At 35.1% G+C, this 11232-nt stretch overlaps 1 non-coding gene across 1 annotated transcript; it reads left to right on the top strand.

The window, feature by feature from the left end:
- Window positions 1-9369: 9369 nt before the first annotated feature.
- Trnav-cac lies at window positions 9370-9442 on the top strand. The gene has a single exon. It is a non-coding gene; the product is annotated as a tRNA-Val (tRNA).
- Window positions 9443-11232: the final 1790 nt, after the last annotated feature.

Genomic DNA, 11232 nt, shown 5'->3' with positions numbered 1-11232 from the left:
ATGTGTTATCGAAAGTCAAGAGTTCGATCCCCCAAGCAATTGATTTTTGATCCCCTCCAAGTGTTTGCAGCTTACTCTTACTTGTTACTTTTTTTATATGTTGACTATATTAATATATATATATACAGAAGAACAGGATTGTCTTAGACCAAAAACTGGACGCTGATAGGCACATTAATCTAACTTCAAATCTTTAAAAGAAAAGAAATGAATGAGCATAAGGAGATCAAATCAAGAAACTAACATTAATTTGTAACTTCCTATTAATTGTCACAGACTTACCGAAGAAAGGGAGAGGAAGTTGTGCCACTAAAATGACCTTCAGACATGATGAGTTCAACTAAAGAAGAATAATAAATTGTCACATATACCTGGCAATGTCCAGAAGAATGGTTTCAGTTAGATGTTGTATCTTATTTGAATTATGCTTAAGTATTATTTTCTATGTGTGCAATATGAAGTAAGACATTGTAAGGAAACTGGAATGACTTAGATCCAAAAAGGCGTCGATGGCGTGTTTTAAAATAAGGCTGCTCATCTAGCTGCCTATTAGAAACTACAAATGACGACGAAATAAAAAAACTGAAATTAGTGTTCAGTTAGGAAATAATTGACAACCCTACATTCGTAAACATAAAATCGCTATGCGTGTGATTCTTACAATACCTTGTTACGGATTGGGCAATTTGATAGTTAAGGATCGCTAAAGGGTTACCCACAATAGATAAACCTAATTAAATTTCGTTTACAACTTGTTTGCAGCGATGCACTCGACTGTGTTGTTTCTAACAAGACTATTTAATTGTAATATTTTAACAATATTTTATCAATGCGTGATTCGATTTATTTGATAATGGTCAATCACTATATATATATAGTTCCTGTGTCATCGAAGTGAGTAATAAAGGATTTTACTTTTACTCTATATTTACCACGTCCAGCAATATATTATAAGCGAAAAATGTGTACATTAGTACATGGTGTACACACGTAAGAAGTGAAACTTCTTTATGACCTTAATTTTCGATAAATGATCTATATATACAAATAATACAATTATTTCATTTTACCTTATTACTACTAAGATTATTACATTATTACAGAATTATTACTATCATTGTTATAGTTATTATATATTTTTGTTATTAAAGGCTTCGAATCAACCGTGATAGGGACAAGAAAAGATGGCGCGCAACGTAAAAATGTGACGGAATTTTTTTTCCAACGCCGATAAAGAAGTTCCACTTGAATAATGAAAAGTTAATTGCTATGCAACTAATGAATAAAATGTAACAGTTAAAGAGAGTGCCTGCTGCTGTACTCGGGGTGCAAATCCGACGACTTAGTAAATCGCCACGCTTATAAAACTTGTGTAGTGCCAATTCAGCTTACTACAAGTTCTCCTAACAATGTATTGGTAACATTTCAATGTCTTATAAGCGAAGATTGCAGGGTTGGCTTGTTGACTCTATACGCTAAGATTATGCATTAAATTCAGGTTATAACCATTAAAATGGGAATCCATGAGCTGCCCGTAGACTCCTGTGCCCCCTAAGCGAAGATTTCAGCGTTTGCTTTTTGACTCTATACCCTAAGATTATGTATTATATTCCGGTTATTATAGACCGGCCACGCAACCATTACAATGGGAATCCATGGGCTGCCTGTAGACTCGTTTGCCCCTAATCTAAAAAAAACACGATGGATATTTGCAAACAGAGACCCATTACAGGTTTTAGCGTTAAAAGTACTATAAGCAGAAGTGTTTTGATAATTTATTTTATTTTTGCGGTTATCTTTATTTAAAGTAATCCGATTTAGTTTGATTTTGACTAGTGTATGAAGATTAATAAAACTAAAACAAAAATATACAATTTTAATTAATTATGATAGTAACGGAAGAAGTAAGGTAATAGCCGTGTCGAAACCATAGTCAAGATAATCATTTTGTTAATAAGCACACAAGACAATAGGTTTTGTTTAAAGTGTAGGGAGGCCACGCGATGGAACAACTGGAGATGATAAAAAACTAATTATTGATAACTAAAACTATTTAATATTCGCTCGAACGGTGAAGGAAGACATCGTGAGGAAAACAGCTTGCCTTAGATTCAAAAAGTCGACGGCGTGCGTCAGGCACAGGAGGCTGATCACCTACTTGCCTATTCAATTTACAAATGATCGTGAAACAGATACCGAAATCTGTGGCCCAGACTTAAAAAGGTTGTAGCGCCACTGATTTATTTTAAAACTATTTAGCTGACTACAATATATATTTTTTACTATTTCTGGTTTTCTACGTGTATGTCCAAAATAACTCAGGTTTTGTTAGTCAACAATAAGTTTAACTGTGGCACATTTTGTTTTTGTCCCTGGCATCCGACTCCAACACCGTATTTCCAAAGCGTGTATTTTCCTCCTTTTAACTGTTCGTATTGTCCAGGGTTCATAGAGAGATCATTCCTGGTGCAATGCTAGGTAATTATTCTTAAGTTCTCGTTAGTCAAAAACTTCTATTAATGAATACTATACTTACTGGCTATAAATCGATATTCGATAATGATTTTATGGTCACCCTCGAAACGCAGGAGCTTTTGAATGACACTGCGTGCTGGACCGCCCACGGCACATCCGGCATTTTGTTAACGGATTGCAAGTTGCGACCCGGGACTCGAACCTATTAAGGCATAATTAAAAGGATAATGGTATTTAGAAACATGGGCTTTGATATTTAAATAAAGTATTATCTGTATTGAACGTATTCGATACTGTATAATATGTTTCTTTGATAACATTTTGTATTTGTTTGAAATAGATAGTAAACCGAACCGATTTTAAAATCATTTTTCACAATTTTGCTACAATGGGAGGATTGTAGCAATATAATAAGATAATTGACGTGAGGCGGATAAAATCACTTTTAACAGCTAATGAAAGAAAGTTTTCGGATTGAAGACAAGTAGCTATAAAAAGTTTCGTACTCGTTGTATGATAGTAATAATGTCATTTTTAAGGAGTCGTTCATCTAACAATTTTATTGTCCTTTTTAACCCCTCTCAATTGACTATTATCAGCGTATGTGCACTTGAACCCTACGGCCCACAAGTCCTTTCTCCAAGGGAACCAAAAACAAAATTGAAGGAAAGACTTGTATTTGCCTTTACTACTTTCCGAATGCCTTCGGTCTCGCCAGATTTTGCGCTTGTGCGAGGTGAGGTACTAATGTTTCCACACAAATAGCATCCCATACTAAAGCCCGTCCCATCCTTCAAGGATCGCCATCGTCCTAGACAATAATAAAGTACAAGGCATTAATATTTCTGAAAAAAATCGATTAGAGCGTTTATTTCTCATCAAAGATCCATTCATCCTTCATTTATCCATCGAACCTTTCATCCCTTCCCTTACACGATGACAATTTCCATTATATTTTTTTCTATGTGCAAAGGTTGGTGGTCCAAAACTCGACTAGGGCCACAAATATTGACCGTCCGTCACATCCGTCAAACTATGTTTGGATAACTATTTTTAGAAATGATAATTAAAAAAGAAAATAACTTAATTCAACTCCAAAGAGGTTCTATTTCAATGAAACTAATAATTATAAAAATTATATAGGTACGTTATTTCCAAACTCAAGGATTTCTTTTCCATTGCTCGCTTGAATTGTGCATTGGCTTTTTAAAAATATTAAAATTTATATATACACGATAACAATAACAACTATAGAACCCACTTCAAAGGTACTGGAAGGGAGGTTTGAACCCTCCCATGGTTATGTTATAAAAAATACAGGTAATTTTTAGTTCATTATGATAATATAACTGCTAAAGAATCATCGTTATACCGCTGCATTATAAGGTAAAACCTATGGCTCGTAGCAATCGATATTTCGTATCTTTTTGTCAAGTTGCGTTTAGGCTTTGATGAATAGAGAGAGAATTTATTTAACGCAGACTGGTTTCTTTTTGTAAATATTAGGGTACTATTATTGTTAATATTTTACGAAGAAATATCTCTATCATATCAATTTATAACGCTTTCATCTTGTAAAATTGGTGGTATTAAGATTTTGTAGTCAATTTATTCTGAACTGATTTAGAGTCTAAACAAACTTACCCTGAAGGTAAATCACGATGTTTTCACAAACTCACACTTTTCTACACGAATTATGATTTAGGAACTTGAAAACTATTAATATATTAGATTTAATAAAAAATAACACTAAATCGTCACACAACGATGATTCAAAAATTCTGATTCAAAATAAAATTCCAGTTCGACATTTCAATATTGTATTACCGTGGAATCATGGTAAAGTATGTAATCAAGGAGCTATAGAGTGGAGAGGTACTTCTTATGGGAGGGTACATCGCTTCGTTACGTAACGCGTTACGGTGCCAGTCTGTCTAAATTCCTTTTCTCTCACGCGTACGGGAGCTGCAGGCAGGCTCCTCCTCTCTCACTCTAGCCCCTAGCGCTAGCCGTATGTCGGACACACGCTATCCCCTCTCTCTACTCACTGTTTAGTGTAATAAACATATAAACTTCAAATTATCATATATTTTTTAAGTTATTACAAAAGAAAGCGTTTATAAAAAAAATATGATGAATGAAGCAAAATATCATCCTCGGAGTATAACAGAATTAAATAGATAATCTTAGATTAGCTTAAGTTAGCACTTGTGTCGGGCGTCCCGAAACGCACACATTTTTTCTACTTTAATATAGTTTTGTAAATTTTAAATACAATTTAATCACATTAATTATTGTTATGTTGCAACTAGTCAAGACCTTCACGGACCATTTGATTCATACATTGATCGTCGATCGTTGTGAGCAATTTATGACTGCACATCACAACGATATCGTTGCCTTGTCTGTGGTTAAAAAGTACGCCATCTTTGTTTAGATTTCAAAACAATTCAGAATAAATGACTGTAAACTTTATGTACCGCTATGACTGTGAATACAGTTATTTTTTAAGATTTTTCAAATGGCCCAGGTTCCACAATCACCTGTAAACAACCTTTGGTACCGAAACACAGAGATAAAATCAAACGATACTAAAACCACTTGGAACAAGATTCACAATCACAACGTTTACGACATCTGACCTGTGACATGACTAAAATTGGAAATCTATTGAATTTACGCTAGTAACATCAATATAATATGTACTTTACTTTGTTACATACAAAAGGTAGGTAGGGTATATTTTAGTTTGATATGTGTTGAATGTTTTTGTAACCAAACTCCGAAACGGCTTGACCAAACTTTGTCTATATTCAATACGTTTGAGAATACATCGTAATTTTTTGTATTAGAAGTTACAGAATACGTGCACTGTTCAAAAGTATCAAGCTCAAAGAAGTCAATAGCTTAGCTAGTCCTTCTAAAGTTCCACATATATTCTTGTTTATATGTAACCGATAATTATGAAACTTCGTGAACACAAAGTGTTAGCGTGGCGTGGATTGCGCACGTCATATATGCAACGAGGCATACAAATTTATAGAGCTGGTAATAGATTATTTTTTTTCAATATTTATAGTCTATTGTAGTCGGCTTAAGGGACTACTATTTCGGACCAACCCACGCGAGATGAATTCAAAATCTTAAAAGTTCTTTGACCCGTATCGAAACTTTTCAATAATAAACTCTAATTCAAAGGCACAAAGTTTAATTTAAATTGTATAAACATTTATGGTTTATACTCACGGACCATTGTCATGTTGAATCAATTATAGTGTATGCAAAATTTGACAGGACCATAATGCCTAAGTGAAATCATAAATAATATGGTAAAACGGAAGCCATATTAAAAAAAAAATGCTAAAACATTCAATAGCAATCACAAAAAGTATTAGCCTAGTGGCTTTAACGTGCAACTGAGGTCGTAGGTTCGATCCCTGGCTGTGCATCAATGGACTTTTTAGGTGCGCATTAAACATTCGCTCGAACGATGAGAAAGCCGGTTTGCCTTAGCCTCAAAATCGTCGACGGCGTGTGTCAGACTGATCACCTGATTATCGACTAAAAAGTTAGCACTAATTTGTTTTACTTTTATTCGTTTTAAATCATTTAATAAACACTTCTTTCACATAACGTATAAATTCTCAAAACATCTGGCAAACTAAAAGTCATTGCTCCATAATGTGGCAATTGATTTTTTATACTGCCTATCGAATGGAAACTATCAAAGCATCCATCACAGGCTCATCACAGGACTTAGATAAGTGAGCCGCGCAACGCAATCGCTCATGTCCATCCAATCGTCGGCCATTTGTGCGCAATTTGTTGCCAAGTGACGCGCAACAAGTATTTATCGTTTAGGGTTACCATACGGGACAGTTTAGATTTCTGTAGAGAAATGGATGGAAGAAGCTAAGAACAGAGCAAAACAGAAAGTGTAGAAGGCTTTTTACCAAATTTTTTTAACAGCATGTAATTAGAGTTTCCTGGAAGTGGATAATAATGAGTTATTTTTCCAGATAGATTTGGATATAAGTAAGACAGGAGGCTTTATCATTTATTTATTAGTGCAGCGTAAGTAGAACTGGGTGTGACAGATACAGAATAAAACGCTAACCTTGAATTTGTTTATTAATTATGCCAAGAGATGGCGCCTCTCGTAAGATTGCGGAGGTAATTGATGTTATATAAAAGTCATTTAACCTATAATTAATTACGCATACTCGAAGAAAAAGGCCAGTAGGAGGCTCCGACATGTCCTAACGGATCCGGATGATCCAATCACCATAGCTAGCGACAAATTAAAAGTGCGACAAATAATAGTCAAAATCAGATTAGAGTAAAAAACCGTCTTCACCGGGGAAGGCGTGAGGCTTTACTTCGAACTTCGTTTGCACGAGAGAGCTTCCGTCCAGTTCTGCAGGCGATGGACCACCCCGCAACAGGTCCTTGCCCTAGTCGCAGGAAAACGCCTGAGCTGAACTGTAAAGGCCGTTAAGGTCCACAGCGATTTTCCATTTTAAAAATCGGTTTCTTAATTGGCTTAGTAATATGTACATAGAACTGGTAGTATAACTAATCCAATATAATGGATTTCGTCAAATAACAGCAAAAACCACATAAGTACGAAAAAGTCAGTCACCCTACTCGCACGCGCAGTTTCCTTGTTAGGCATCGCACTAAAGGAAGCTGTCTTATGTTAATGTGATGTGCATTCTTATATAGGCCGCTCAATCTTGTGATAATATTTCACTTTGACACTAATGTATGGAAATGGTAAACTTAGATATGGTATTTAAATGCTCAAGCGCTTACGATACGGCACTGTACTGATTAGGAAAGCGAGTAGAAGAACTACACAGTACTGTTATATACTTTACGCCCTTATAAATAAAAATACTCCGTTATAACCCGTCTCTTTTTATCTCAGCGTAAACACAATTTGATAGAACAGAACAGAGTTGGCCTAGTGGCTTTAGCGTGCGACTCTCGACCCTGAGCTCGTACGAGATCCTTGGCTGTGCTTTCTTTCTATGTGCGCATTTAACATTCGCTCGAACGGTGAAGGAAAACATGATGAAGAAACCGGCTTGCCTTAGACCCAAAGAGTCAACGGCGTGCGCCAGTCATAGAAGGATGATCTCCTGCTTGCCTATTAGATTAATAAATGATTATGTGACAGATACAGAAACCTGAGGCCCAGACCTAAAAAGGTTGTAGCGCCATTGATTGATTGATTTATTTTAATTGTGTTTAAAATAAATCAATGGCAATTGATAGAAAGAGAGGAAAGGATATGTTAAAACTGTGCAAGCAAACTGAAATATGGTTTTGACTTCTAAGATTACTATAACTACTACGACTAGAAGTTGACTAAAGCGAGGGTGACAAAACAGTTCCTAAGTGGATGTAGTATAAATTAATGTTCTTTAGTGGAAAATTCACAATTTTTAACTGTTGTGAACATATTGATATAACTAACCCGTAGAAAGCAAATAGAAGAAGCAGAGAGCGTACTCCTTTTTTAGATGACCTAATTTTTATGATTTAAAAAAGCAAATTTGGCAGACAGTTCAAGAGAAGCAAAGATGAAGTGAAACTGATTGAAGGCAAGGTTTGGTCAAGAGTGGGGCGTAGGCGCAGAATGGAAGGGCTTTTTTATAATTTATCGTGTGTAAGAGGAACTTGTCCGAAATAAAGGATATTATTTTTTATTTATTTCATACGAAGCGTATAAAATAAATCCTAAATACGTATATGTCACCAACATCCGAAAACAGGCTAGCGCACTTTAAGGTGTTATCATTGGAGAATCATAGAAAATTAATTGACAGATTGCCCCAATCTTTTATCAAAATTTAAATTTCGTGTATATTCCCCTCTAGAGGGATCCCATTTCATTTGTCCCTCCTTTCCAAAGAACGCGTTTGGAATTCTAATAAACGACCTGGTTTTTTTTTATAGAACTGGGGGCAAACGTGCAGGAGGCTCACCTGGTGTTAAGTGATACCGCCGCCCATGGACACTCTCAATGCCAGAGGGCTCGCGAGTGCTTTGCCGGCCTTTTAAGAATTGGTACGCTCTTTTCTTGAAGGACCCTAAGTCGAATTGGTTCGGAAATACTTCAGTGGCCAGCTGGTTTCACATAGCGGTGGTGCGCGGCAAAAATTGCCTTGAAAAAGGCTCAGTCGTGAAACGGTAGAAGATGCAGAGTGACCCCACATCTCTACGCAACGCCAAAGGATCGAGACGCTCGGAGAGGGATTGGTCATCGACGATATCCATAGTTGGTTTGTCCATAGTTGGTTGGTTGGTCCTCACACTTTAAAATCGATTTTTGTTAAGTTATTTGTTTTTTTTATATTTGTATGATCTCTTCGTGTGTGGCACGTTTGTCTATAAGTGCTTATCACATTAATTATTGTATACTGTGGTTGTTTTACCAATGTGCGAGCGTTGTCAAGTTTTTATCAAAAAAACATCTGGTATTAAATCTTAGTTTAATGGAATCTAGTCTATTGGTATTTTTAATAGGTATTGTATACGATTTTGATTATCAAATCAATCTTTCAACTTAATTACTAAAATGCTGCTTAATGATAAATGATAAATGTATCATCTATGTATTGTATCATATATCTAATAAAAGAATTTTATTACTAACATTGATGGAAATAGTGATATATTTTACAACAATCTTCCAGCTTACCGTAACTTTGTTTATCATGTTCTTAATTTGGTATTTGTGATGTCATAGTATCTGTATAATTTTATGCATGCATACACGTTGTTTTAGAACTTATAAAAACAAAATACTTATTGTAATTTTTACGTGCCATAGTACTATTGCGTACTTAAGATAATATGATAGGTAATTTTATACTTAACTGTCAAGTTTCCGTAGTGTAGCGGTTATCACGTGTGCTTCACACGCACAAGGCCCCCGGTTCGATCCCGGGCGGAAACAGAAACATTTTGTATTATTCTAGTAGTATTTTTATATAGTATACCACTTCAAAATATTAATTATGTTTCTTTTACTTTGCTCTGTTACTCCCATTAGCAAAATCAGTACTGACTTCAATGTTCAGTTATTCTACCGCGCGATCATAAGCTTTCAGATACAACCGCAAATTTGGAAATTGCATTTAAAAACGTCAGAAGCAAAATAATTTTCATAAGAACTTAGTGCCAATAAAATTTTGGCAAAACAATTTATAAGCAAAATTAATATTTTGATTAATGTTAAAATTTATTAATGTACTTTTTGGGTGGTACCTTTAACCATTTCATAAACCAGCCGAGCAACGTCATTACAGATATCTATTCGCCACGTCTTTGTGAGCAATAAGTTAACATCCCATAAGTTAAAGGTCAGCAACGCACTTCCTAAATCTTTAATCGTTGCTATAGATGTTCAAAATATTTTTATTTTTAATTATATTTTCGCCACTATGATACTGGCTTAGTCTGTAAGAAGATTATGAATAAAAATAAATATAGATCGATTCCAAAAAATGAAGTGAATGAAGAATGAAAAGCCAAATGTAATGAAGAATGTTAACCACACAGAAGGTCGATAATAGCAAGTAATTAAACGCCTTTGAGCCATTATATTGATTATTCAATTAGCAACATTGTTGCATAAAGCATTTCTCTCGCTACTATATAAAAATTTTGACCTGAACATCGAAATTATTTTTGTACGAGTTTATGAATAATAAATTAAATAAATAGAACATTGTTGGCCGTGGCTTCAGCTTGCGATTTTCATTCCTGATGTCGTAACTGCGATCCCTGGCTGTGAAGTTTATGACATCTATCACAGTTATCCCAGACCGATGATAGTAATTGCAAGCCCCAGTAGAATGTAACGCGGCTTTGTAGGAACTACTCGAAGTGGTTTTAGTGGATATTGCTCACCCCGCCTCTGAAACGCAGAGATTCCGGTGCAGGTAGAGTACCATATACCCCTGTAACCTTCGAGAACACGGTGCAGATTCATTTTCACCTCGGATATGTAAGAAAAAGGTTTTTATTCCGCAAAAGCGAACAGTCTCATGTCGATAAAAGTAGGTTAAATTAAAAGAAACATTGAGGCGAAACAAACTTAGCGGGGGTGGCTAGTTATCGACTAATATTCGACCACCAATATATAAATGTGGTACTATTGCAACTAATAATTTTCTATTAAGACCCATTTTGTAGTTTCGCCCGAGTACAGATTAGGTAATATTAATATAACTCTAAGTAATATCTCTCACTAAAGATCTAAGGTTATCGTATACTTTCGTAAGCCATACGACAGATAAGGACGGCGATATTTTAGTACTCATAAAACCCTAATTGACGTTTCCAAGTGTTGCCATAAAGTACGTTTGTTCACCCACTAATTGAATTTAGATTTCGCGTTATATTTAAGTGCGGAATTGAGATATACCTAGTTCATAATGTACATAGATACAAATCTATACTATTCTAAATGTTTATATAATGACCAGCTCCACTACTGAAGGCCCATGACACTGGTGACCTGACATAAACTTTGATAATTACACTTCTCGCATTAGGTTCATTTTAACGTGTAATAACAGTTTTAGATAGCTGCCAATTCACAAAAACATATAACAAAGGAATGCAATATTAGGTACCAAAGAGTTCCAAAATTAAAAAAAAAGTTTCCATTAGCAATGTTTCTAACTGGCCAGTTCTAAACATTTTCAGCTTTACCCACGTATACCGTATATATATACAGTG

The sequence above is a fragment of the Pieris brassicae genome, chromosome 10 (genome assembly GCF_905147105.1).
Source record: "Pieris brassicae chromosome 10, ilPieBrab1.1, whole genome shotgun sequence".
Taxonomy (NCBI): domain Eukaryota; kingdom Metazoa; phylum Arthropoda; class Insecta; order Lepidoptera; family Pieridae; genus Pieris; species Pieris brassicae.
Note: the sequence above shows the minus strand (reverse complement) of the source record. Positions and strands in the feature narration are given on the sequence as shown.